This window comes from Bos taurus, chromosome 25 (genome assembly GCF_002263795.3).
Source record: "Bos taurus isolate L1 Dominette 01449 registration number 42190680 breed Hereford chromosome 25, ARS-UCD2.0, whole genome shotgun sequence".
NCBI lineage: Eukaryota > Metazoa > Chordata > Mammalia > Artiodactyla > Bovidae > Bos > Bos taurus.
In genome coordinates, this window is record NC_037352.1 from 15,969,348 (window position 1) to 15,994,331 (window position 24,984).

Genomic DNA, 24,984 nt, shown 5'->3' on the forward strand with positions numbered 1-24,984 from the left:
ACCCCGGTGTCCTGCTTTGCAGGCAGATTCTTTACGGTCTGAGCCACCAGGAAAGTCCCCTAATAAAGTATAAAACATCTCTCCCGCTTATGGCACTAGACTTTCTCCCAACATCAGTATTCGTGTTAATGTTTTCCAAGTGAGACAACTAGTCTGGGAAATGTCCCTTCATTTGAGAAATCTCAACGTGGTCTACACCAAAGGTGGCTGCTAGACCAAGGGAAAGGACTCTGAAAAGCACTGCAACCCTCCTTGGGGCAACAGCACCCTCTCTCATCCCTGTGTCTGAGGTCACAATCCCCTGGTAGTTCACTGAGGATTTCAAGTCCCACCCTGTCCTCGCCTCTCCGCGGGATCGCCAGCCTTCAAGGAACTGCCTCTGATGAGTTCACTCCATCAGGAATCCTGTGGGAAAACAGACACGGATTGTGTACACCGCAGAATTAGCCTTTCTACATCATCCTGTGTCTGTTGAGGCGGCGGTGAACCAGATGTGGTTTTCGGCAGACATGACTTCAAAAGCGGTAAACACAGTTATCAGTAAACTGCAATTCTGCAACAGTCAAGGTCGCTGACAGGTGACATGGCAAATCAAGGGAGATTAAAAGCCATGTCTTGTCTGACACGAGCCCATTTGATACTTACCAATGGCCAGATACGGAACATTGCATGCTCTTGATGGGAAGGCATTGAACATAGTGTAATTTCTTGAAAGTGAGTCCTTGTCATTTTTCTCCAAAAGGGGTGGAAAGAAAAAAGAACAAAATACAGGTAGCTCTCTGTTGATCATCTAGATGTTTTCACTTATTTCATACTAACCTTATTCAGAGTTTGTCATTGGTCAGGTTCGCTGCTAAGCCTTCTCTTTCTTGATCCTCAACCAAATGTATCCTCACTTTAATAATTATTTTCCCTTTCCATTCAGGGAAACTGAGACTCAGGATTTATGGCCACCGTCCCAAGCTAGTCAGTGATCAGACGAGACTGGAGCCCAGAGATTATGATATAGTGCTTACTCATCATGACAGAGATTTACTCTGGGTGAAGGAGGGAGTATATTAGGATGACATCCAGATGGCATGGCTTTCTGGCAGGGTAACAGTTGGCATGCAGAGTGAATCCTACCTATTTTTTGGACACAATGCTCTCTGCAGCCTGGAAACATGCACTCTAAAGAATTACTAGAAATGGTCATTTGCATGCCAGGATGGCAGTGCCAACAGCCCTTCATTCTGCATCACTGTGGCATAAACAAGATTTTCATAAATGGGACTTTTTTCCACCCCACATAACATTTTCTGTGTGCCAAGGAAACATACTCTTTGAAAAAGCCCACTCGTGAGAAATCCTTTTGTGTTTCACCTGTTAATCTATTTAGTATTAAATGTAGATGTTAAAAATTTTGTTGAGGACTTCCCTGGTGGCTCAGTGGTTAAGATGTTGCCTGCCAGTGTAGGGGACATGGGTTTGACCCCTGGATCTGGAAGGTTTCACATGCTTAGGGGCAACTAAACTCTCACGCCACAACTACTGTAGTCCATGTACCTAGAGCCCATGCTCTGCAACAAGAGAGACCACCCCAATGAGAAGCCTGTGCACCCTAACAAGAGAGTATCCCCCACTCACCACAACTAGAGAAAGTCCATGCACAGCAATAAAGACCCAGAGCAGTCATAAATAAATAAAATTTTTAAAACAATTTGAAAATCAGGTTTAAATCATTGGGTGTATCCCTAAGAACAAACCAAATTAAGATTATATGATTCTCCAAGTATTTTGTGTCCTAAGTATATTCAACCAAGATGTAAACAGGGTCATGACCCCTTCCTTGAGTTTTGAATATATTTGACCTGAGCTCCAATCCCAAGTCCTGTGAGCCTAACATTCTCCCAAGACTTTTGTGAATTCTCCAGCGTCTATGTTCCTCTTGATTACTTGTGCCTCCAAGTCCTTGCTCCTCTCCTTCTCTCCCATGGTTCACATTTTCTCTCTCAAGGCTATTCTGTCTGTACAGCATGGACCCAGAGAGTAACAGCCTCTTTTGCTGATGTTTCTCAAGCTGTCCAATTTATTTGTCCTTGTCCTCATTTTGGGGTGATTAAGAGGGTTTCTAGCACCATAACACCAACATCTTAAAATTGTATGTTAAATAGCTCAAGTATATTGGACTTCTGGCTCTCAACCTCTACTTCATACCTTGAACCTGGCAAAATAAGCTTCAATGCCAGCCACTGTGGCCGCTCGTGTTTCCTCAGTCAGGCCAAGTTTGCTCCTACCTCAGGGCCTTTGCACTTGCTGGATGGTTTTCTCTCCCATAGCTTCATGAATCCCTCAGTCACTTCTGTCAAGTCACTGCTTAGTGTTACCTTGTCAAACGCAACTTCCCAATCATCCAACATAACGACACCTCAGTCTCCCCTTTCCTCCTTTATTTGCCTCCATAGCTCTCAACAATACCTGCCATATTGCATAATTACTTGCTTGCATGTTTTTGTTTTTTTTTTACTGTCTCTCATGCTGGAAACTCAAGCTCCATAAAGTTGGTGATGTTCTTGCCTAATTGTTCTCTCATGTATCCCTAGAGTCTGGAATGGAGGAATACATAGCAGGGATCAATGCAATGTGTTAGAGTAAAAAAAAAAAACAAAATCCTTGAAGACACTTTCCATTTAATTCAAGTTTTCTTTCCAGAAGCAATGGCAACATGGCCACTTTACAAAGTAATTAAGTACTTAGGATGATATTTTGCCGTTACAGAGAAGGCAAGGCATGGACCACATTACAGCAGAGAACTCAGGATTCGGACAAGAATCCGCAGTGGATTGAGAAGGAACTGAGATCAGTCCTGTGGAGGGAGGGACCAGGATGCTGTGATTCAGCAGTTAGAGCAGACGATGTGGTGTGAAAGCGTGAGGGACCTGAATCAGCAAGAAAGGCTACAGCCAGGAAGCACATTACAATTGGGTTTTGCTGGTGGCTCAGATGTTAAAGAATCTGCCTGCCATGCAGGACACCTGGATTCGATCCCTGGGTTGGGAAGGTTCCCCTGGAGAAGAGAATAGCAACCCACTCCAGCATTATGCCTAGACAGAGAAGCCTAGCAGGCTACAGTCCATGGGGTCACAAAGAGTTGGACACAACTGAATGACACAGCTTTCACTTTTTGCATTAGTGGTATGGTGGTGAGGATAGCTGCCTTCCAAGCAATTGACTCGGGTTCAATTCCTGGCCAACATGAGTTTTCCTTTGGGCTTCCCAAGTGACTCAGTGCATAAAGAATCTGCCTGCAATTCAGGAGACACAGGAGATGCAGGTTTGATCCCTGGGTCAAGAAGATCCCCTGGAGGAGGGCATGGCAACCCACTCCTGTACTCTTGCCCAGAGACAAGGAGTCTCCCATGGACAGAGGAGTCTGGTGGGCTACAGTCCGTAGGGTCGCAAAGGGCTGGACACAAGTGAAGAGATTCAGCACACACGCACGTAAGTATGAGAGGCATACCTGATTACAACACTTAACAAAAAAATGTAAAATATCACATTAATAATTTTAGATTGGTTACAGAATGAAATAATAATATTTTGAGTATTGGGGGATAAATAAAGTATTATTAAAATTAATGCTACCCTTTTGCTTTAGTTTTTAATATGCCTATTAGAAAATTTTTAATTACATCTGTGACACATTATATTTCTACTGGACAGTACTGTCTAGATTCTCTCCTCTTACGCCCACACACATTTATATATACATATGTAATGTTTTCATTAAAAAGGAGTGCATTATACATATTATTTTATAAACCTATTATTTTTATACCATGAACATTTTTGGATTTAAGTAACCTAAAACTTTCATCGTCATTGTCAATGGCTCCAGAGTAATAATAAAAAATACTGAGTAAATGCATTGGAGTTTATTTAAACTGTAATTGAACATTTTAAGACTATTTTCTTATTTTGTTTCATTTTCTCCTCTGCTCTCTTTTTTTCATTTCTTTTCTTTCTTTCTTCTTTTTTTTATTAGTACATAAAACCCTGGAACAAGTTACATTGCAAGAACTACACGTACCATTTCTATTACTTCCCTAGGATAAATTCCTGAAACATATTTAGGGTTCATGAAAACAAAATAAGTGACAAGCTCCTCAGACCAGCAACTTTATGGAGTAAGGATGCTCCTACATGGAGCAGCAAGATGATTTCAAGCTTCTAACAAATTATCTGTGGTTCAGAACTGTGCAGCCCCAGGACACAGGAAACTGTGTGATGGACGGTTGGACACACCAGCTGTAGAGGCAGATAAACTAGGTCCTAATCTTGCTTCTCTGTCATTTTTAATGACCTCCTACTCAGTTCTCTAGCCTCTCTGAGCCTCAGTTTCCATATCTAAGAAATGGAAGCACTAAGGGTACCTCCCTGATAAGATTACTCTTAGGACTGAATGAAATGCCATACGTAATTGTTCAGCACAGTTCTTGGCTCTTGGTAAATCCTCAGGTAATGTGATTATTAACATTTCTGAAATCTTGTTTGGACATGCCAATCAACACACACACACATACATGTATAGCTTTCTGCTTTTTATCATACTCTCCCTGCTCTCAACTACTTTTTTTCAAATAGAGATCTATTTGCTAAAATAAATTGAAATGGGTAAAGAATATGAGGCACAATTTATACCAGATATATCTGCAATTACTAACTCTGAATTAAACATATCCCTTCATGAATAATGAAGCAGAAATAGGCCAAAGGAAAAATGAGATAAGATCTTAAATCCATGTATTTTTAATTGCTTCATTATCTAAAATTTGCTATGAATAGCAGTGGATACAGTTTGCTGTTTAAAGCACAAAAAGAAATAAGAATTTTCAGCCAAATCACAAAAGGCTATCAAAAATTAATTTTGTGTGCTATGATCACTGAAAATGTAAGTGATTTTGAGGCAGAGTGACATTTAAAAATGCTATTTATATGCTAATAATAAATGAGTCATTTTTCATTTTGATGCAAAATAAATTTTTATTTTCATTTTAATGAACTGTAGTGAATTATAAGCTTTTTCTTCTTATCTGTAGGTAAAAGTTTGGGACAGATAGCAGACAGTTGGCCAACGATAGGCAAGAGGTCTTGGAGGGAGTGAAGATGGCGCAGGTTCTGTCATCTGGTACTGACCTCCTAAACTGGATGGAAATTTTGGAGTTGAGATGGTTTTTCTCCAGGTTTCTAGAAATTTCCAAAACTTAGATTTACCTTAGAGGTGGCTAACTTCCAATTAGTATCATATTAGAAAAAAATATTTATGAACTTTACTGAATTAGTGATCCTTTTTTTTTCTTATATGAAACAATATTCACATTCTAGACTTTAAAAGGAGAACACAGTTAGTTAAGTGATTCTTGGCATGCACATTGCTCTCTGAAGGATATTTTTCAATAATGTTTATTCTTTATCAGAATGTCTATGTCAGACATTTTGCTAAGCATTATTATGTTCGTTCTTTTATCTAATCTTCCTGACAGCCCTAAGAAGGTGGTATTGTTACAAGCCTCATTTTACAGATGAGAAGCTTGAAAGAGAGAGAGGGCAAGCAGTTTCCCCAAGATTTGACAGACTGTAAGTTGTGGAGTTTAGATATGAGCTCACATCTGTCTGTGAGTTAAGTGCCACACATTTATTTATGAACAATGCCAAGTGCTTTTAAAAAAGAGAAAACAGAAAGGTATAAATGTTGAGCCCAAATGAATTGTGAATGAAGAAATCTCAGGCATCAGTGAGAGCTTATGGTGACTCCCGGAAGAGATGCCTCGGGTACCCTAGGAGGTAGCTGTCCATTCTGCCTTCAGGATGCACACACCTGCTGGACACCTGGCCTGTGCCCTAGCTAGGTTTAAAGCTCAGTTAGTTGCTTTCTCTTCATGCTCCTGTAGACTGAATGTGTGTGCTTAGTCACTCAGTCAGGTCTGACTCTTTGAGACCCCATGGAGCCTGCCAGGCTACTCTGTCCATGGAATTTACCAGGCTAGCATACTAGAGTGGGTTGCCATTTCCTACTCCAGGGGTCCTTCACCCAGAGATCAAATCCACATCTCCTATGTCTCCTGCACTGGCAGGCAGATTCTTTACCACTAGTGCCTCCTGGGAAGCCCATTATAAAGCTAGTTACTTTATCAGTTCTGAAAAGTCGGGGTGCTCAAAACTTTCACACGTGTGTGTCAGGGCTTTGGCAAAAAATATCCAGAACTCTGCTGGGCTGAGAGGCCATTCATTTTTATCAAGGGCCTGATGTTATTCTCTGAGGTCTGACTTCTTTGAAGTGAGAAGCCAAGTTTGCAAATTCATTTCTATGTTCCTCACATTCCTTACTCTTAGATCTTGTGTTGCCTTTGCCAGATTTGATTCTTGATGTTAATTCTCTTTAACCAGGGTCTCTTTAAATGGGACCTTGTGAGTTATGGAGCAGTAATTCACCCCTTCAGATCTAGTGGACTCAAGGCCACAGGCCAGCTCCTATTAAATGGAAAGGCCTGAATTATTATCCTATAATTCACCTCCTGGAAGTGTCTTAATTCAATTACACTGTGTCCCTGAATGACCATTAAAAGAAATAGAAAAAAAGTTCTGCATCTTTCTTGTTACAATCCAAAGTAATTTTCAGTGCCAAAGAGTTCTTCCTTTAAAGTCATTAGAAAGAAAATTAAACAGAAAAATAAAGAAAAGGGCCTCTTATCACTGGAAATGATGCACTGTAGACAATCAATCACATTTAAAACCATGGGAACATGGCAGAGATCACAGCAATCAAAAATCTTCTTTGTGGCCAAATCCTTTTGATTTATATCTTCCCTCCCCTCCCATTTTTTTTGATTGTTTTACTAGTAAGTTTGAGTTAAAACTAATGCTAAATTCTGTTATCTTCCAGCCTATGATCACATAAGACTTCATATAATAAATACAAATAGCTAATGCTTGGTGACATGCCTAGTTCCAACAGAAGGAAATATAATCTGAGTTTTGCAAAAACAAAGGAACTTGAGGTGCTCCTGAGTCTTAGTTTGGGTGCTCTCAGAAGCAGATCTCAAGACAAAGATTCATATATGCATAGCTGGTTTGAGAGATAAAAGCAAGGAAATAGTGAGATTGGAAAGGGAAATAAGCCATCACAAAAAACAAGTTAGTCCTACTGACACCCAAAGCCCAGTCCTGCTAGGGACGCCTGGGTGATGGTGTAGAAATAGGTACCTAAAAATGGTGAGGGAACTGAGGTATTTATACACCAATTGCCTTCAGGCATATATAGACTGCTGCTCAGGAAAATGATAAGGTTTCCCTGGTGGCTCAGATTGATAAAAATCTGCCTACAGTGCAGGAGACCCTGGGTTAGGACAATCCCCTCGAGAAGGGAATGGCTACCCACCCCAGTATTCTTACCTGGAGAATTCCATGAACAGAGGAGCCGGTAGGCTGCAGTCATGGGGTCGCAAGAGTTGGACACGACTGAACGAGTAACACACCACCACAGGAAAATGAGGAATTGGTCAACATTGTCTTTGTTGTCATCTTATGTTTCAGGAACCTAGAATTCTCACTTGATCATCCAGTTAACTTTGTTCCATTCTACCTGCAGAAATGAACGGACGTGAAAGTCGCTCAGTCTTGTCTGACTCTGTGACCCCATAGACTGTAGTGGATATGGTCAAAAACTACAAAAATGCCTTCTGAAGTTAAAAAACCCTCATTCTCAATTCCAAACATCTATGGTCGAATAGACAGTAATGAATAAAAAGCTCACATAGACCCAGGCTCAAATACTGTCACGTGAGCAGTCATTATTATCGCGTGATCATGAGCAGTTACTTCTCTTGAGACCTGGGCTTCTCACCTTCAAATCGGAGGTAATATTTCCTAGGCTGCAGTAAAACAAATGAGAGGATTGACATGTACATACTGCTATATTTAAAGTGGATAACCAACAGGGACCTACTACATACACATGGAACTCTTCTCGATGTTATACGGCAGCCTGGATATGAGGTGAGTTTGGGGGAGAATGGACGCATGTACATGTATGCCTGAGTCCCTTTGTTGCCTACCTGAGACCATCACGACATTGTTAACTGCCTATACTTCAATATAAAATTAAGGGCTAAAAAATAAATGAGGTCACCCTGATAAGGTCCTATCTTAGTAGGACGCCCAGCACACAAGTGACCATTATGATGCTGATGAGGTTGATGAGGCTTTGCTTTAGGGGTAGGAAAACTATTTCTTCCTCCAAGTCTAGAATCCACCAGCCCCTCCTTCTTAACCTGGCCCGTTTATAACTTTCTGATTTGCTCTTATATGCAGAAAGCAAATGGCTCCTAAGAATCTCAGTAGCAATCACCGTCTGATAACTCACAAGCCACATCTAGGCAACATGGTTTCAGAGAAATCCTACAGAGTCTCTTAAGACAAAGTCATTTAAAAACTCTGATTTCTAGTTCTGTTGAAGCATCAAAAGATCTTGCCACACTGGACCCAACTGCCATTCTGCAGCATCGGCTGGACATGAGGGACAAGTGTTCCTTCTAACCTGGGTGACCCCCTCTGGTTCTACCAGTCTCTGTTTTCATGACTTGCTTCCTGCCTTCTCATGACCTGCCTGGGCGTCTTTGAGTTTGCAACGTCTGATTTATCTAACCAAAAGCAGTTGCTCTAAACATACTCTTGCCTAACAACAAAGGTCTATCCAAAATTATTTATCTTGCCTCTCATTTTATTGCAATGCGATTCATATAATCAGCTATGAATACAGTATGCAAAAGAGTGGATTTTGCTGCTGCCTAAAAAATATCAGTGGAAACATTAAGGGTTAGAATTGGAAATTGTGCTCTACCAGCAGTAATTAGAGAACCAGGCTGGGAAGTCATTGGACTGAAGGGCTGAAGAGACAGCTTCAGTGCCTACCAAGCTGAAGTATACGGCCCATGGAGATGAGTTAAGGAAGACACCTGAGTTTAGTCTAATAGCCTTGTAATGACTGATCTCCATCTGCCTCTGGTGAACAGGGCATCTTTTGTACTTGGGGTGATTACAGACGTGAAAATGAGGGCCTGTGGGTGGTAATTACTTAATGAGGAGTGTTAACCAAGTGGTGGAAAATCACCTCTGCTGAAGCATAAAGGAAACAGGAAGGCATATGGAAAGACCTGAAGGGAAGAGGGTCATCCTTGAGCTTCTGGCTCACCTGTTCCTTTTTAGAAATTTGCTGACCACGTCAACAGACCCCATCCGTGGACATAAGTCTCCTTTTCCTTGGTTCAGGGTTTCCCAAATTGGGCATCACTGGCATTGGGGACTGGATGATGCTCTCTTTAGGGGGCTGTCCCACACACTGAAGGATTTTAGCCACATCCTTGGTTTCTATCTACTAGATGCCCCTAATACTCCTCTCCCCAGATGTGAAAGCGCAAATGTCTCAAGACATTGCCATCATCCCCTGGGAGGCAAAATCACTGCCAGTAGTGAACCACTGCTTTTGGTCGTGCAGTATTTATTAATATTTCTTTAAATTACTAGGTTATCTTTAAAAATCAAGGAATCTCACTTTAAATCCTGATTTTTGGTCTCTCTGTGCCTATTCTCTCTCTCTTTGCCTCTCATGCTCACATTCACTCAGCCGTGTCTAACTCTTTGTGACCCCATGGACTGCAGCCTGCCAGGCTCTTCTGTCCGTGGAATTTTCTAGGCAAGCATAGTAGAGTGGGTTGCCATTTCCTTCTCCAGGGGATCTTCCTGACCCAGGGATAGAGCCGAAGTCTCTGGCATCTCCTACACTGCCAGGTGGATTCTTTACCACTGAGCCACCTGGGAAGCCCTGTCTTGGCCTTGGTACCCCTCTAATCCGCCTCCTGTACTCCTGACCTCATCAACTCCTGCTCTGTACAGATGGTCCCCAAGTTGTGATGCTTCAACTTAGAACTTTTCAGTATTATAATGGTGTAAAAGTGATGGTTCACCTTCAGTAAAAACTACTTCAAATTTTTAATTCTAATCTTTTCCCAGGCCACCAATATATGATGCAATCCTCTCTTATGAAGATGAGTTGTGGATATGCTCCTGTCAGTTGCAAGATCCCAAGGGGGAACAATCCATACCTAAAACCATTCTGCACCCAGAGAGAGATTCTGGTATGTTGCTTTTGAACAGTGTTCAGTGGACTTTCCAGGTGGCTCAGAGGGTAAAGAACCTATCTGCCAATGCAGGAGACACAGGTTTGATCCCTGGTTGGGGAAATCCCCTGGAGGAAGATATGGCAACCCACTCCAGTATTCTTTCCTGGAGAATCCCATGGACAGAGGATCCTGGCAGGCTACAGTTCCTAGAGTTGCAAAAGGGTCAGATGCAACTTAACAACTAAACAACAGTATTCAAAAAATTATATGAGATATTCAGCACTTTGTTTTAAAATAACCTTTGTGTTAGATGAGTTTGCCCAACTGTAGGCTAATGTAGTAAGTGTTCTGAATACATTTCAGGTAGTCTAGGCTCAGCTATTATGTTCGGTAGGTTAGGTGTATTAAATGTATTTTCAATTTCCAAATTGTAAGGAATGTCAAAAAAGTTGGAAATGGGGGACAGAAGGAGCATAACTTGGGCTCAGAATTGACAGAGCTCCCCTGAAGAGGTGACATTTTAGCCCCACAAGGTGAAGCTGACCAAACATCCAAGGCAAAGGGGTATTGCAGGCAGAGAATATAATATGTGCAAAGGCCCTGAGGTGAGGAAGAGCAAGGAACTAGTGGCAGGCCAGTAGAGCTGAACTGCATAGTGTAAGCCAAGCGTCAGATGTGATGGAGATTGAAAAGGTTAGAAAAGGGTGGATCACATTGGACCCTGAGAACAGGTTAAGTATCCTGAATTTCAACCTTGGAAAGTGAGAAGGGACATCATCTACCCACAGATTGAAACTCTGGGAACCAAAACTACTTCCTATCTACATGAACATGATTTTGGCTTTTTCTTCTGAGTTCATTAGCATGACTTTCTTTGTTTCTGGGAGTTTCCCGCCCAGGCAAATGATCTGACATTCATTACAAGAACTTGAGAAAAAGATTCATCAGCTCTTCAGTGGAAAACATGGACTCTAGAGATTTTTAATCCTTTTCCTCAAAATCCACACCTTTGTATATTCACCAACCCTGAAGTGTTGCATCATGATCCTTACCAATCCTAACGAAGCCACCTCTTTGAAAGATTCCGTCTTAAATCAAACCTCCAGTTCCCATTAAATTGTGACTTTCCCTTCCCTGAAGGCACATTGCTATCACTTTGCAAGGTGGTGTTCTTCATTAGAGCCATAAGCAATAAACTCACTTTATCTTCTCAACTGGTTCTATTGGTGATATTATAAGCAGCTTTTGGAAGGAAAAAGCTCTCTGCAGGAGGCCTCGTTGTCTTGTCATTAACCTTAAACTAGACAGCCCCATGTTCTACTCATTTCTGGCCCTAACAAACCTTTCAAATCTTTTGACCTCACAGTTGTTCAGTTGCTAAGTTTTGTCCAACCCTTTCTAACCCCACAGACTGCAGCCCGCCAGGCTTCTCTGACCTTCACTGTCTCCTGGAGCTTGCTCAAACTCATGTCCATCGAGTCAGTGAGGCCATCCAACCATCTCATCCTCTGCTGCCCCCTTCTCCTGCCTTCAATCTTTCCTAGCATCTGGGTCTTTTCCAATGAGTCAGTTCTTCTCATCAAGTGGCCAAAGTTTTGGAGCTTCAGCTTCAGCATCAGTCCTTCCAATGAATATTCAGGACTGATTTCCTTTAGGATTGACTTGTTTGATCTCCTTGCTGTCCAAGGAACTCTCAAGAATCTTCTCTAGCACCACAGTTTGAAAGTATCAATTCTTCGGTGCTAAGCCTTCTTTATGGTTCAACTTTCACATCCATACATGACTACTAGAAAAACTATAGCTTTTTTATTTTTTTAAACTATAACTTTAATTAGACAGACCTTTGTTGGCAAAATGATGTCTGCTTTTTAACACTTTGTCTAGGTTTGTCATAGCTATTTTTCCAAGGAGAAAGTGTCTTTTAATTTCATGGCTGGAGTCACCATCCACAGGAATTTTGGAGCCCAAGAAAATGAAATCTGACACTGTTTCCACTTTTTCCTCATCTATTTGCCATGAAGTGATAGGACTGGATGCCATGATCTTCATTTTTTGAATGTTGAGATTTAAGCCAGCTTTTTCACCCTTCTTTTTCACCTTCATGAAGAGGCTCTTTAGTAACTCTTCACTTTCTGCCATTAAAATATTATCATCTGCATATCTAAGGTTGCTGATATTTATCCTGGCAATCTTGATTCCAGCTTGTGATTCATCCAGCCCGGCATTTAACATGATGTACTCTGCATATAAGTTAAATAAGCAGGAATGACAATATACAGCCTTGATGTACGCCTTTTCCAATATTGAATAGTTTCATCATAGGGGACTAGAATGCGTAAGTAGGAAGTCAAGAGATACGTAGAATAACAGTCAAGTTTGGCCTTGGAGCACAAAATGAAGCAGTACAAAGGCTAACAGAGTTTTGCCAAGAGAATGCACTGGTCATAGCAAACACTTTCTTTCAACAACACAAGAGACGACTCTATACATTGACATCACCAGATGGTTAGTACCAAAATCAGATTGATTATATTCTTTGCAGCCAAAGGGAGAAGCTCTATACAGTCATCAAAAACAAGACTAGGAGCTGACTGTGGCTCAGATCATCAGCACTTTGCTGAAAAATTCAGGCTCAAATTGATGACAGTAGGAAAAACCACTAGGCCATTCAGATATGACCTAAATCAAATCCCTTATGGTTATACAGTGGAAGTGACAAATAGATTCAAGGAACTAAATCTGGTAAACAGAGTGCCTGAAGAACTGGGTGGGGGTTTGTAACACTGTATAGGAGGAGGTGACCAGAACCATCCCCAGGAAAAAGAAATGCAAAAGGCAAATTTGTTGTCTGAGGAGACCTTACAAATAGCTGAAAAAAGAAAAGAAGCAAAAGGCAAAGGATAAAGGGAAAGAGATACCCAAGTGAAAGCAGAGTTCCAGAGAATAGCAAGGAGAGATAAGAAAGACTTCTTTAGTGAACAGTGCAAAGAAATAAGAGGAAAACAATAGAATGGAAAATACTAGAGATCACTTAAAGAAAATTGAAGGTATCAAGGGAACATTTCATGCAAAGATAGGCACAGTAAAGAACAAAAACAGCAAGGACCTAACAGAAAAAGAAGAGATTGAGAAAAGGTGGCAAGAATACACAGAAGAAATGTACAAAAAAGTTCTTAATGGCCCAGATAACCCTGATGATGTGATCAGTCACCTAGAGCCAGACATCCGGGAATCAAGTGGGCCTTAGGAAGTATCACTACGAACTAAGCTAGTGAAAGTGATGGAATTCCAGATGAGCTATTTCAAATCCTAAAAGATGAGGCTATAAAAATGCTGCACTCATTATGCCAGCAAACGTGGAAAACTTAGTGGCCACAAGACTGGAAAATGTCAGTTTTCATTCCAATCCCAAAGAAAGACAATGCCAAAGAATGTTCAAATTACCATACAATTGCACTCATTCCACATGCCAGAAAGATTATGCTCAAAATCCTTCAAGTGGCTTTTGCAATATGCTAACCAATAACTTCCAGTTGTATAAGCTGGATTTAGAAAAGGCAGAGGAACCAGAGATCAAATTGCCAATATATGCTGGATCATAGAAAAAGCAAGGGAATCCCCCAAAAAATCTACTTCTGCTTCGTTGACTATGCTAAAGACTTCGTGTGGATCACAACAAACTGTGGAATATTCTTAGTGAGATTAAGAATATTACCAGACCACATTACCTGCCTCCTGAGAAATATGTATGTAGGACACGAAGCAACAGTTAGAACTGGACACGAAACAATGGACTGCTTCCAAACTGGGAAAGGAGTATGTCAAGGCTGTGTATTGTCACCCTGCTTATTTGTGAAATGCTGGGCTGGATGAATCACAAACTGGATCAAGATTGCCAGGAGAAATATCAACCTCACAATACCTTGCTTAATCTGTTGGTTCTTTCCACAAATAAAAGAAGGAGAAATGGAGAATCATTTAATGAACAGATGACCAGATCTCTTCCTTAGCTTCCCCTTCAGAAAGGTCCCAAACTGTGAACAAAATAGCATCTAAATGTGATACATATATACAATGGAATATTACTCAGCCACTAAAAAGAATGAAATAATGCCATTTGCACCATGTATGGACCTAGAGATTGTCACACTGAGAAAACAAAGTCAGATAGAGAAGGAAAAATATTATATGACATCTCTTATATGGGGAATCTGAAAAGAAATTATACAAATGAACTTATAAAACAGAAAGAGACTCAGTAACTTAGAGAACAAACTTATGGTTGTGGAGTGAGGGGGAGGTTTGGGGGAACAGATAATTAGGGAGTTTGGAATGGACATGTACACACTGCTATATTTAAAGTGGGTGACCAACAAGGACCTACAGTATAGCACAGGCAACTCTGCTGAGTGTTATGTGGCAGCCTGGAGGGAAGTGGAGTTTGGGAGAGAATGGGTATATGTATATGTATGGCTGAGCCCCTTTCCTGTTCACTTGAAACTATCACAACAGTGTTAATAAGCTATACCCCAGTACAAAATAAAAAGTCAAAAATAAAACATAGCATCTAAATAAAAATGACAGAAGTCGACAAGCCTTTCCACAAGCCTGCACACAGTGGGAGATGTCAACAAATGTGATGACTCCGACCCCTGCCATCTCAATGATTAACACTGATTTTTTCCCTTTTTCCCCAAGGAGAGAGGGGTCTGGAATTCGCAAGGAGGAAAAAAGGACAAACTTTTTTTCTTTCTCCACATTCCTTAGGATTATATACCAATAATGTATCCTGCCTAAGGACAGTCTTTGGATTCAAACTTCTGTTATTTTAAAATGTTAATTATGGGAGTATACCTGGTCTTTACAAGGATGTATCTTGCCTGAGGACAGTGTTATCTTAAAATGTAAATTATGGGAGTAGGTTGGAGGAGGTCTTTACAACCTCCAGACATTCTTTGGATTATATAACCTCATTGTTAACACTAGCAAGCGGGTACGCTTTCTGCCCCCTTCTGATGCCTATGTCAGAAGCTTTCTCTATCTCCTTTATACTTTAATAAAACTTTATTACACACACACACACACACACACACACACACACACACAAAACTTTTCTGGCTAAGCAGAATCTTCAGAGATGGTTTTGGGGTGACACTGAATCCGCCATCTCCCCAGATTGTTGGCATTCTGATTAAAAGCAATTTTCCTTTTTACCAACATCTGTCTCACTCAAGTACTAATTTTTGAGTGAAGAGCAGCTAGACCTGATTTAGTAACAATATGAGGTTTCAGACTGGAACCATGGTAGGAATTTCAACGAGAAAGTGACAAACACATGTCACAAATCTGGCATTGAGTGAAGTTCAGAAAGCATCTCAAAATAGCATGCTACTTGCAAATAGAATCTGGTTTTCTTGGTCACCTTCAAGCTATCTAGACAATTGTGAACACGCAAAGCCAGTAGGACAAAGGAAACAAAAGCCACCCAGGAGGCCATGATAAAGAGAAGCAAATCCACACCCCTGTCATGCTTCTCTCCTGTGGAATCCAGGCTCTGAATTCTTTAAAGATGTTTTTCAGTTTCTGCCTTAACATCATGCACTGGAAATTGCACAGGTTTGGGTTTTGTCTTTAATCAAGTGAAATTGCACCATAATTTTGTTTAGTCATTAAAATGTTCTTTAGCAAATCTTGTCAACAAGAGCCATTTAAAGGGTTTTAATCAGGCTTCGTCATTCTCAAACAAGGTAGAGGTGCAATGTTTGCAACAAGACAAGTGGGATGTGAGATGCCCAAGGCAGGCAGCCTGAGCACCCTGCCTTCGATTCTCAGAGAGCTGTTTCTGCTCTACTTGCTTTTTCAGCCCTTCAGACTTGCCAGTTTTCACAGCCATCACCATGTCCAACTTGGCTTACATGCAACAAGGTCATTTTTGAGGGTCTTAGGGCTTATGTGTATCTGTACAGGTAGGAACATGAAGGCAGAACCTGTGAGTGGATACTATTATCCTCATGGCAGGCAGACACTCTTTCCAGATTTAATTTTAAAAAGAAAAAATATCCATTATGTGTCCTTATCTCCCAGAAGACATTACATTATAATTTGCATGAACATTATTATAGTCCATGCAAATCCTATAAGGATTAGAGACCCCTGAGAAAGCAGAGGGGGCTTACCTGGTGGCTCAGTGGTAAAGAATCCACCTGTAATGCAGGAGACGCAGATGTGTGTTCGATCTCTGGGTTGGGAAGATCCCCTGGTGGAGGGCATGGCAACCCACTCCAATATTCTTGCCTGGGAAAATCCCATGGACAGAAGAGCCGGGTGGGCTACAGTCCATGGGGTTGCAGAGTCGGACATGACTGGTGACTGAGCATGTATGCTAGAGAGGAGGGGAGAGCCAACAATGCACTGCCAGAAGTAGAACTTAAAGGTATCACCAGACTGAACATCCAGCCTATCCCTCTCTCCTGAATTTTACAATTTCAGATCATCATTCACGTCTCTATGTGTTAGGATGCTTTCGCCAACAGTAGCAGAAATTCCAACTCAGACTGGTTTACATGTTAAAGAAATTATTTAACAAATTGCTACTCACTTGTCCTACCAGAATCTTCAGCTGAACATGTCTAAATAGTTTGATGAGAGTCTGAATTGTCTGAAATGGTAGAGTGTGGATTCTGGAGCCAGCCAGTCTGGGTTTGAAATCCTGGCTCTGCCATTCACAAGTTGTGTGGCCTTAGAAAAGTCACTCAATCCTCCTTGCCTTGGGCTTCCATCTGTAAAGTAGGGGTATGATGGCCCTTCCTTCAGAGGTTGCTGGAAGTGAATGTTTGTAATCTGCTTAGAACGGTGCTCAGTCCAAAGTGAGCTTCATATGCCTTTGAGTTTTATTCGCCTCCCCAAAGCCCTACCCAAACTTGATCTTCCTCCTGAGTTTCCCTTCTCAGAAAATGGCATCACTCTCCACCCAGACACTGAGACTGAGGCAGGAGAAAAATGGACCCCAGGCTGAACAGTTTCTGCTCTGTGGACAGAAACTCCAAAATAGCAGGACAATGGAGGAGGCTGGGCTCTGCCCAGATAAGAGGTAAAAGACCACGTATTCCTCCTTCTTTAAATGAAGGAGATGTCCCCACCTACACATGTACAGACGAGCTCCTTGGAGGTCAAAACAGGAGGAGTGCCACCCCATAGTAAGTGATGTCAACTACCCATAGGCCTCTCTGCTAGAATTCACCTGGCTAAGAGATGCACACACGCACCAGGGAGGAGCCCCAGATAAACCAAATATGGACTCAGAACCAGGCAAAGTAAATCGATTGGTCCGAGGAAACCTGGAAGAAACGCCATATATATATATATATATATATATATATGATTGAAACTGCCACAAGGGTGCTCCTCTCTCTCAGTGAACCCATGTGTCAATCTACATGTACTCCTTTTCCTCCTAAATGCTTCACTTTCCATCTCTATGTGGAAATTCATTTCTACACAGCTGACAGGCCAGGGCCTTATCACTGATCATGAGTCCCTGGTGATCTAGTGGCTAGGATTCAGCCTTCTCGCTGTAAACTAGACTTCAATGTCTGGCCGGGAACTGAAACCGTGCTTCAAGCCACTGCAGGCCAAGGCCACTGGAGATCCATAACAGATGGCTATATCCTCCAGACTGGGAGACATACTTCTTTGTTATAATATTTATGAAAAATCCAAATGTGAATGATTATTTGTCTATTACTATTAGTTTAATTGTGTGTCTCCCTCTCCTTAAGATCTAAGTTAAGTCTTTGTGTCTTGGTCATCAGTGACTTGCACACAATATTGAATGCATGAAACAGTTGGAGGTCTCATGAACTGTTAACAACCAGAAACTTTTAAGAAGTTATGAAAACTGAAATCAACAATGAATCAAGGAGCATGATATTGTGATTTCTTCTAAGAAACACATGTGTTTGGTCTTCATCTCTGTTTCAGACAGGTACATGAGCACTAAATCACTTCAGTTGTGTCCAACTCTTAGTGACCCCATGAACTGTATAGCCCGCCAGACTCTTCTGTCCGTGAGATTCCCTAGACAAGAATACTGGAGTGGGTTGCCAGGCCCTTTTCCAGGGGATCGAACCTGCATCTTTTACATCTCCTGCATTGGCAGGAAAGTTCTTTACCCCTAGCACCACCTGGGAAACCGGTTTTAAGCATAGAGCTCCTGAAATCCTAAATGTGGTAGAGCAGAGTAATCAAGGGCTTCCCTTGTGGCTCAGCTGGCGAAGAATACACCTGCAGTGTGGGAGACCCCTGGGTTCAATCCCTGGGTTGGGAAGATTCCCTGGAGAAGGGAAAGGCTACCCACTCCAGTATTCTAGCCTAGAGAATTCTGTGGACTGTATAGTCCATGGGGTCACAAAGAGTCAGACACGACTGGGTGACTTTCACATACATAAATACATAGAGTAATCAAGATGTCTTTTATTATGTTAACTAGGTCATTTGTGGAAACTACCTGAAGATGGAGGCTGGTTTCCTGTGGAGCCAGGTTTTCAGTGACTCAGCAGAGCCTAAGTAATTAAGCCTCCATGAGAAGTGAAAAGGACCAGGTTCAAAGAGCTTCCAGGCTGGTGAACACGGAGGGTGATACTCCTGAAGAGGGCAGGGAGAGTCTGTGCCCTCTCTCCACGCCTTGCCCCGTGCATCTCTTCCATCTGGCTGTTTCCGAGTTATAACCTTTCATAATTAGTTGGTGGTCTAATAAGTAAAATATTTTCCTGAGTTCTGTGAGTCACTTTAGAAAATTAAACAAACCCAACAAGGGAGTCATTGGAAGCCCCAATCTCGAACCAGTTGATCAGAAGCACAGGTGAAAATCTGGGGCTTCTGCCTGCCATCTGAAGGAGGGACACAGGCTGGGAGGGGGAAGTAGTTTTATAGGATCTGATACAGATAGTGTCAGAATTGATTTAAATTGTAAGACACCCAGCTGGTGTCTGAGAATTGCTTATTAATGTGAGGCACGCGCGCGCGCATACACACACACACTGGAATTGAAGACCAGAACCCTATTGGTGAAAAAATCATTCACTGCTTCACTTGATGACATAGTCAGGGAAGGGGGAAAGCATCATGTGGAAGCAGCTAGGATTACCCTTGTTTAGACTGCTTGACTTTCTCTTCAGGATCATAGGAAGACAACGTCTGCAAGTGTCGCTTGGAGCTGTCTGAGGGGTGGAGCTGGGAGAGTGTGGACGAGAGGGGAAAGGGCACAGTTTACACAAGAAGGCCTAGTAGAAGACATTGCTTCCACATTTCTTGATCTTCTGCTTTCTTAAGTTCAGGGCCATATTTCCAACTACCTTCTGGTGTCCAACCAAGTGTCCTTCAGACAAACCAAATAAGTCAGACATTGAATTAACCCATTTAGTCTCCACATCTCCTTTTCCTGTGTCTGTGACATTAATAGTCACCTAACAGCAATCAGGAAGGTCACCCTCAGTTCCACTCTGTCTCTCAGCCTGTTCTTGCCCCATTGATCTGAGATCAGAAGTGAGACCAAGAAATTCTTCATAAAATGTCTGGATGGCTGGTCTGGAGATATTAGTCCATAAGAGGGTCCCTCAAGTGAGTTCCCTTCTCTGCCAGACAGAACACCCTGTGCTCATTAAGGATCCAGTCAGCTGAGACTGTCTTCATTATCATAAAAATGAGCACAACACTGAAGATGTCCTGACCCGCTGAAGTTCCTCTACATTTGCTTATGGAAATGAAGATATTCCAATTCTAGACTCCATGTCCTTTCCCTCCCTCAAGGCAGGCTATAGATGAAAGACATCATCATTGAATTTTCTGTTTATCTCATATCCTCCTCATATTACAGAGGGATCCCTTACTTGTGAAGGATACCCACTTTATCAGCACACACTCTTGTCAGATGACAAGGGCCAGGTTTCCTGTGCGGAGGACCAAATTATCCATCCTGCCTGAATGGAGGAGCTCCTAATGTCTTTCCCAACACATGGGATATAGACCAACCTCTTAACCCTAGCCCGTAAATTCCAGTCCCTGTCTACTCCAGCCTCCCCTTTCTCTCTCTGGCTCTAACACACTCTATTCTGGCCACACTGGTCTTTATCTATTTTCATTTCCTTCAACATGCTGTACTAACATCCCGCTGCTCTGAACCTTTGCACACTCTCTCCTCTACCTTCTGTGGCCACCTGGGCAGGGCTACTCTGCCCGAAGACCTCAGCCCTAACATCACGTCATCCTCAGCATTCACCAACCCTCCCAATGTTGCTGAAATTCAGCCCCTGTAAACCAGAGCCAGATTAAACCTCAAAAAGAGAGTTTGGGTGAAATAGAAATAAGTAACTTTATTGCTTTGCCAGGCAAAGGGTGCCACTGTGGGCTAATATAATACCCTTAAGACTGTGCATCTACCCTGGAGGGAGGAGTGAGGAGTCTTACAGTGTTCAAGGAGCAGGGCATGGTCAGCTCATGGATGTTCTTCTGATTGGTTGGTGGTGAGGTAACCAGGAGTCAGCATCATCAACCTTCTGGCTGTAACTGGTTTGAGGTCTATGTGCTTGTGGGAAGCATGCAATTAACTTTTTCCACCTGGTGTGGGTTTCAGTATCTGCAAAACAGTTCAGGGATATGGCTTAAAATATTATCTATAGCCCTTGAGAGGCAACTAAAGTGCCCTTGACTTTGTTTAATAGTTAAACTATTATTATTTTGTCTTGCTTGACTGTTTTCCTTTCTTTTCACATCTTCTCATTTCCTCATTAAATTTATGCTTTGACTGAAGCTTTTGTACAGACAAAAAGCAGGCAGAGGACGTGAGGGGGGTCTGTTCTAGGAAGGGTCCTGTTCCATTACACCAACATTATCCCTCTCCCTTAATTAACGGCTTCAAAGGCTTGAGTACTTCCAGTGTTAGTTTCACTTGGTCTGATTCTGTCTTTCCCACTAGACTACACATTTCTTATGACAGGGATTATGGCAATGTAGTCCCAGAATCTAACACAGCCTCTGATACACAGGAGGCACTCTGAAATCTTTATTTACTTACTTAATTAATTACTACCTGGCACTGGACACAAATAGATCAATCAGATGCATACAATCTATTCTCAAAAAACCCACAGACCCGTCAAGGAGCTGGAAAGAATGTAGGAAGTTACAAAAGAGGTGCCATTAAAGAGGGTAGTACTTGTTAACTTGTTTTTAGTCAGAAAAATAGGAGGTAGTAGAGGAGCTAAACCTTGAGGTTTACATTGAATTTAGACTCACAGGTGGCAGAGAATGACCATTCAGAGGAAGAAACAGTAAGTGAAGGTATAAGGCTGAGAACAGGCGGACGACTAAAAATCAAGGTGAGACTTTAACATGCTCTGGACAGTAATCCCTGCCAGCCGAGCAACGAGCTTCACCACCCCCCAGAATGTTTCCGGAGGAGCCAGAGATGGAAGCTTTGCAGATAAATGTCAAAGCATCAGCCCCATGTTATCAATGGCTCAGCCAGGTGACCTGCACACAGGGCTCCCATGAGGCTGAGTCCGATGATGCATATGCTGGGAGCCCCCACCTCCCAGCTAAGCCTGAAGCTAGCACACAGATTTTCAGCCCTTCTCCATGGCTGTAAGATGTCCTCACACTCAGTGACCTAAACTCTCAGCCCTTTTGTGATCAGGCTGCAAGAAAGAGCTTGATTTGACTTAGTTTAGGTGTGAGTTTCAAAGACAGTGTCCCCACCCCTGAGTAAATAGGATCTTCTACTCTGATGGATGCAATCAGCATTCCATGCCCACAAAGAGCCCTGAAGCAGAGACAAGGCAGGGCAGGTAGGTGTGGGGGACTGGAGATAGGCGAAAAAACGAGAGGAAGGGGAAGGTGCCATTCCCTAAATAGGGGAAATAATGGGAGACAAGAGTTATCCTTTCTGTTCCTTTGGCTAGATGCAACTCTCCCTTTTGACTGGATTAACTCTTTCTCAAACCTCAAAAGAGCACAGATATCTATCACCTCCAAAAGTTTCCTCCTATCTCTTATTTCTAGATATCTATTCAATTAAACATTTTTTTCTTTGGTAGTACAACCATAGAACATAAGATCTACCTTCTTAGCAAATTTTTAAGTGAACAGTACAACATCATTGACTCAATGGACATGAATTTGAGCAAACTCTGGGAGATAATGAAGGACAGAAAAGCCTATCAGGCTGCAGTCCGTGGAGTCGCAAAGAGTTGGACATGACTTAGTGACTGAAAAACAGCAACAAGAGTGTCAAGTCTTAAAAATGAACTTTTATACAAAACAGAAATAGGCCCACAGACATAGAAAACAAACTTACAGTTACCAAAGGGGAAAGGGGAAAGGAGTAGGGATAAGTTAGGAGTTTGGGATTAACACATACACATTATCATATAGAAATAGTTAACCAACAAGGACCTACTGTATAGTATGGGGGACTACACTCAACACCTCATTATAACCTATAAGGGAAACGAATGCAAAATAGAATATATATACTTATACATATATATATATACATATACATATATATACATATACATATATATATACCTGGGAAGCCCCAGCAAATCAACTATACATGAGTAAAATAATAATAATAATTTACTTTAAAAAAGAATGTTATGTGTCAGCCTTACGTTGTACAGTAAATCTGCCAAACCATCTTTTAAGTGTTTTGTTTTGTTTTTAGAAAAAGGCAAGCACAGAACATGTGTCACATTGGGCCCCTGTGAATGCCTTCTTCCCAAGGACTGCCTCTTCCCAGGGCTGAGACCCCAAGGCCTTGGCACTGGGACAAAGAGTGTCGCCTGCAACTTCTCCTTTACTAGTGGAGCATGAGAAACACTTCTTTCACACAGAAGAGAAACAGCTCCTAGGGTGCTGTGTGGAGATGGACTCCTGAGACTCTGTCTGCAGCAGCTTCCATGCAATCAGTCGGTTAACCCTCTAGCCTGCCTGCCTCTACCTCCCAGGTCAGATTCAACCCAGTGGTCTCTCAACACTATGACCCACTGTTGGGCCTTAGACCCATGTGTTGGGGCCTAGAAGTTGGTTACTTTCATATTCAGCCCAGACTCAGTGGCCTAGTTTCATATTCCTCCCCCACTTCTCGCCCACTCTTGTCCTCTGATCAAGCTTTTATTTACCTAGGTCCCCATCTTCTATCATAATCAGGTTTTAAGAAACTTTAAAGTGAGGAGTTGAACCTCATTTATCTGTATATCCTTTCCCATACATTCACAAAACTATTCCCACCAAAATATAATTATTTTGCATAATATGGTGAAGGGTTCCCTGATGACTCAGCTGATAAAGAACCCACCTGCCAATACAGTAGACAAAAGGGACATGAGTTTGATCCCTGGGTCTGGAAGATCCCCTGAAGAAGGAAATGGCCATCCGCTCCAGTATCTTGCCTGGAAAATTCCATGGACAGAGGAACCTGGCAGGCTACCGTCCATGGGGTCACAAAGAGTCACACATGACTGAATGGATGCGGGCACACAATCTCACACACACACACTATGGTGAAGTCATCATTCTACTGCTTAGAGCTGAGTGACCTTGGAGAAGTTCATCTGAGCTTTCACTGTCTTCCCTTTGTCAGAGTCCTGATCTTCTAAGACTATGGTAAGGATAGGTTAGGTGTGTAAAGGGGTCACAGTAAGAGCACAGTAGGTATTAGCCATTGTTACTAGGTGCTCAATCAGCATGTTTATCAAATGGAATTAACAGACCTCCCTTTATGGACTCTGCTTGGCAGTAAATGTAGTGTGTGTAAATGTTGAGAGCAGGATGGGGAAGGAGGAAGGGGACAGCAGATGGGAGCCCCCAGGTTTCCTTCCCCCAAGCCTATTAAGAAGAAAAATTGTCCACTTGAGTTTGAGGTTTAGCATGAGAACAGTGAGTGGAAAGATAAATGGAGACTTGTCAGTCTTCTCCAAAATCTGAGGCATTAGCTCATTTTCTTTTTAAAATAAAATAGGTCGACTAAGTGAAATTGTGTTCTCAATCAAAGATGCTCTATGCACGTTTCTGAGTGTGAGTGTGTGTGAGAGAAAGAAAGAGAGAGACTCAGCTAGGGAGCTCTGAAGGGATGGGTTTCCCTGTGCCAGGACCTTAAACCAAGAACCTCCTTGTGGGATTTCACACTGTTCCTGTCTTCTTTCATGAGAATACAAATAACAAGCAGAAGACTCTTCTGTTACTGATTGTGTGTGTGTTTTCAGTAGAGCATCGTGGTTAATACAGCCAGATCTCTTTGACTCTATTATTAGAGTCAAAGAGATCTGGCTTCAAACCCCAGTTTTGCCACTCACTCTGGGTGATCTTGAACAATTCACCTTAATCTCTTTGAGCCTCAGGATCTTCCTATGTAAGGTGGAATCAACATTCCTTACCTTGGTAGGTTTTTGTGAGTATTAAGTTTCATCGGATATATCCAGTGGTATGCACATAGAAGGTCCTGAAGATAAAAAGGCAGTTGCTAGTAGTCGTAGTAGTAGTAGCAGCAGTAGCTGTAGTAGTAGTAGTGTTAGGGGAAGCACACTGATTGAAACCACCCACCCTGGCCAGGCACCATAGTAACCATTTGCATGAGTTGTTTTATGACAGGAGATCCTGATAAGGAATACAGAACTAATAAGCCACCATCAACCAGAAGAGTTTGGGAAAGGTTGAAAGGAGACACCGCGTGTCCGTCCACTTCCCAGAATCCCTCTCACTAGCATCCATCTTGGCTGAGCAATGCATGCGCCACCAGGAAAGACTCTGAATTAGAATGATTGGCCAA

At 42.1% G+C, this 24,984-nt stretch overlaps 1 long non-coding RNA gene across 1 annotated transcript; it reads left to right on the plus strand.

Annotated features, from left to right (window-relative positions):
• Window positions 1–325: 325 nt before the first annotated feature.
• Window positions 326–18,940, plus strand: LOC132343849 (uncharacterized). The gene is made up of 3 exons (XR_009492849.1): window positions 326–524; window positions 10,048–10,172; window positions 18,646–18,940. It is a non-coding gene; the product is annotated as an uncharacterized lncRNA (long non-coding RNA).
• Window positions 18,941–24,984: the final 6,044 nt, after the last annotated feature.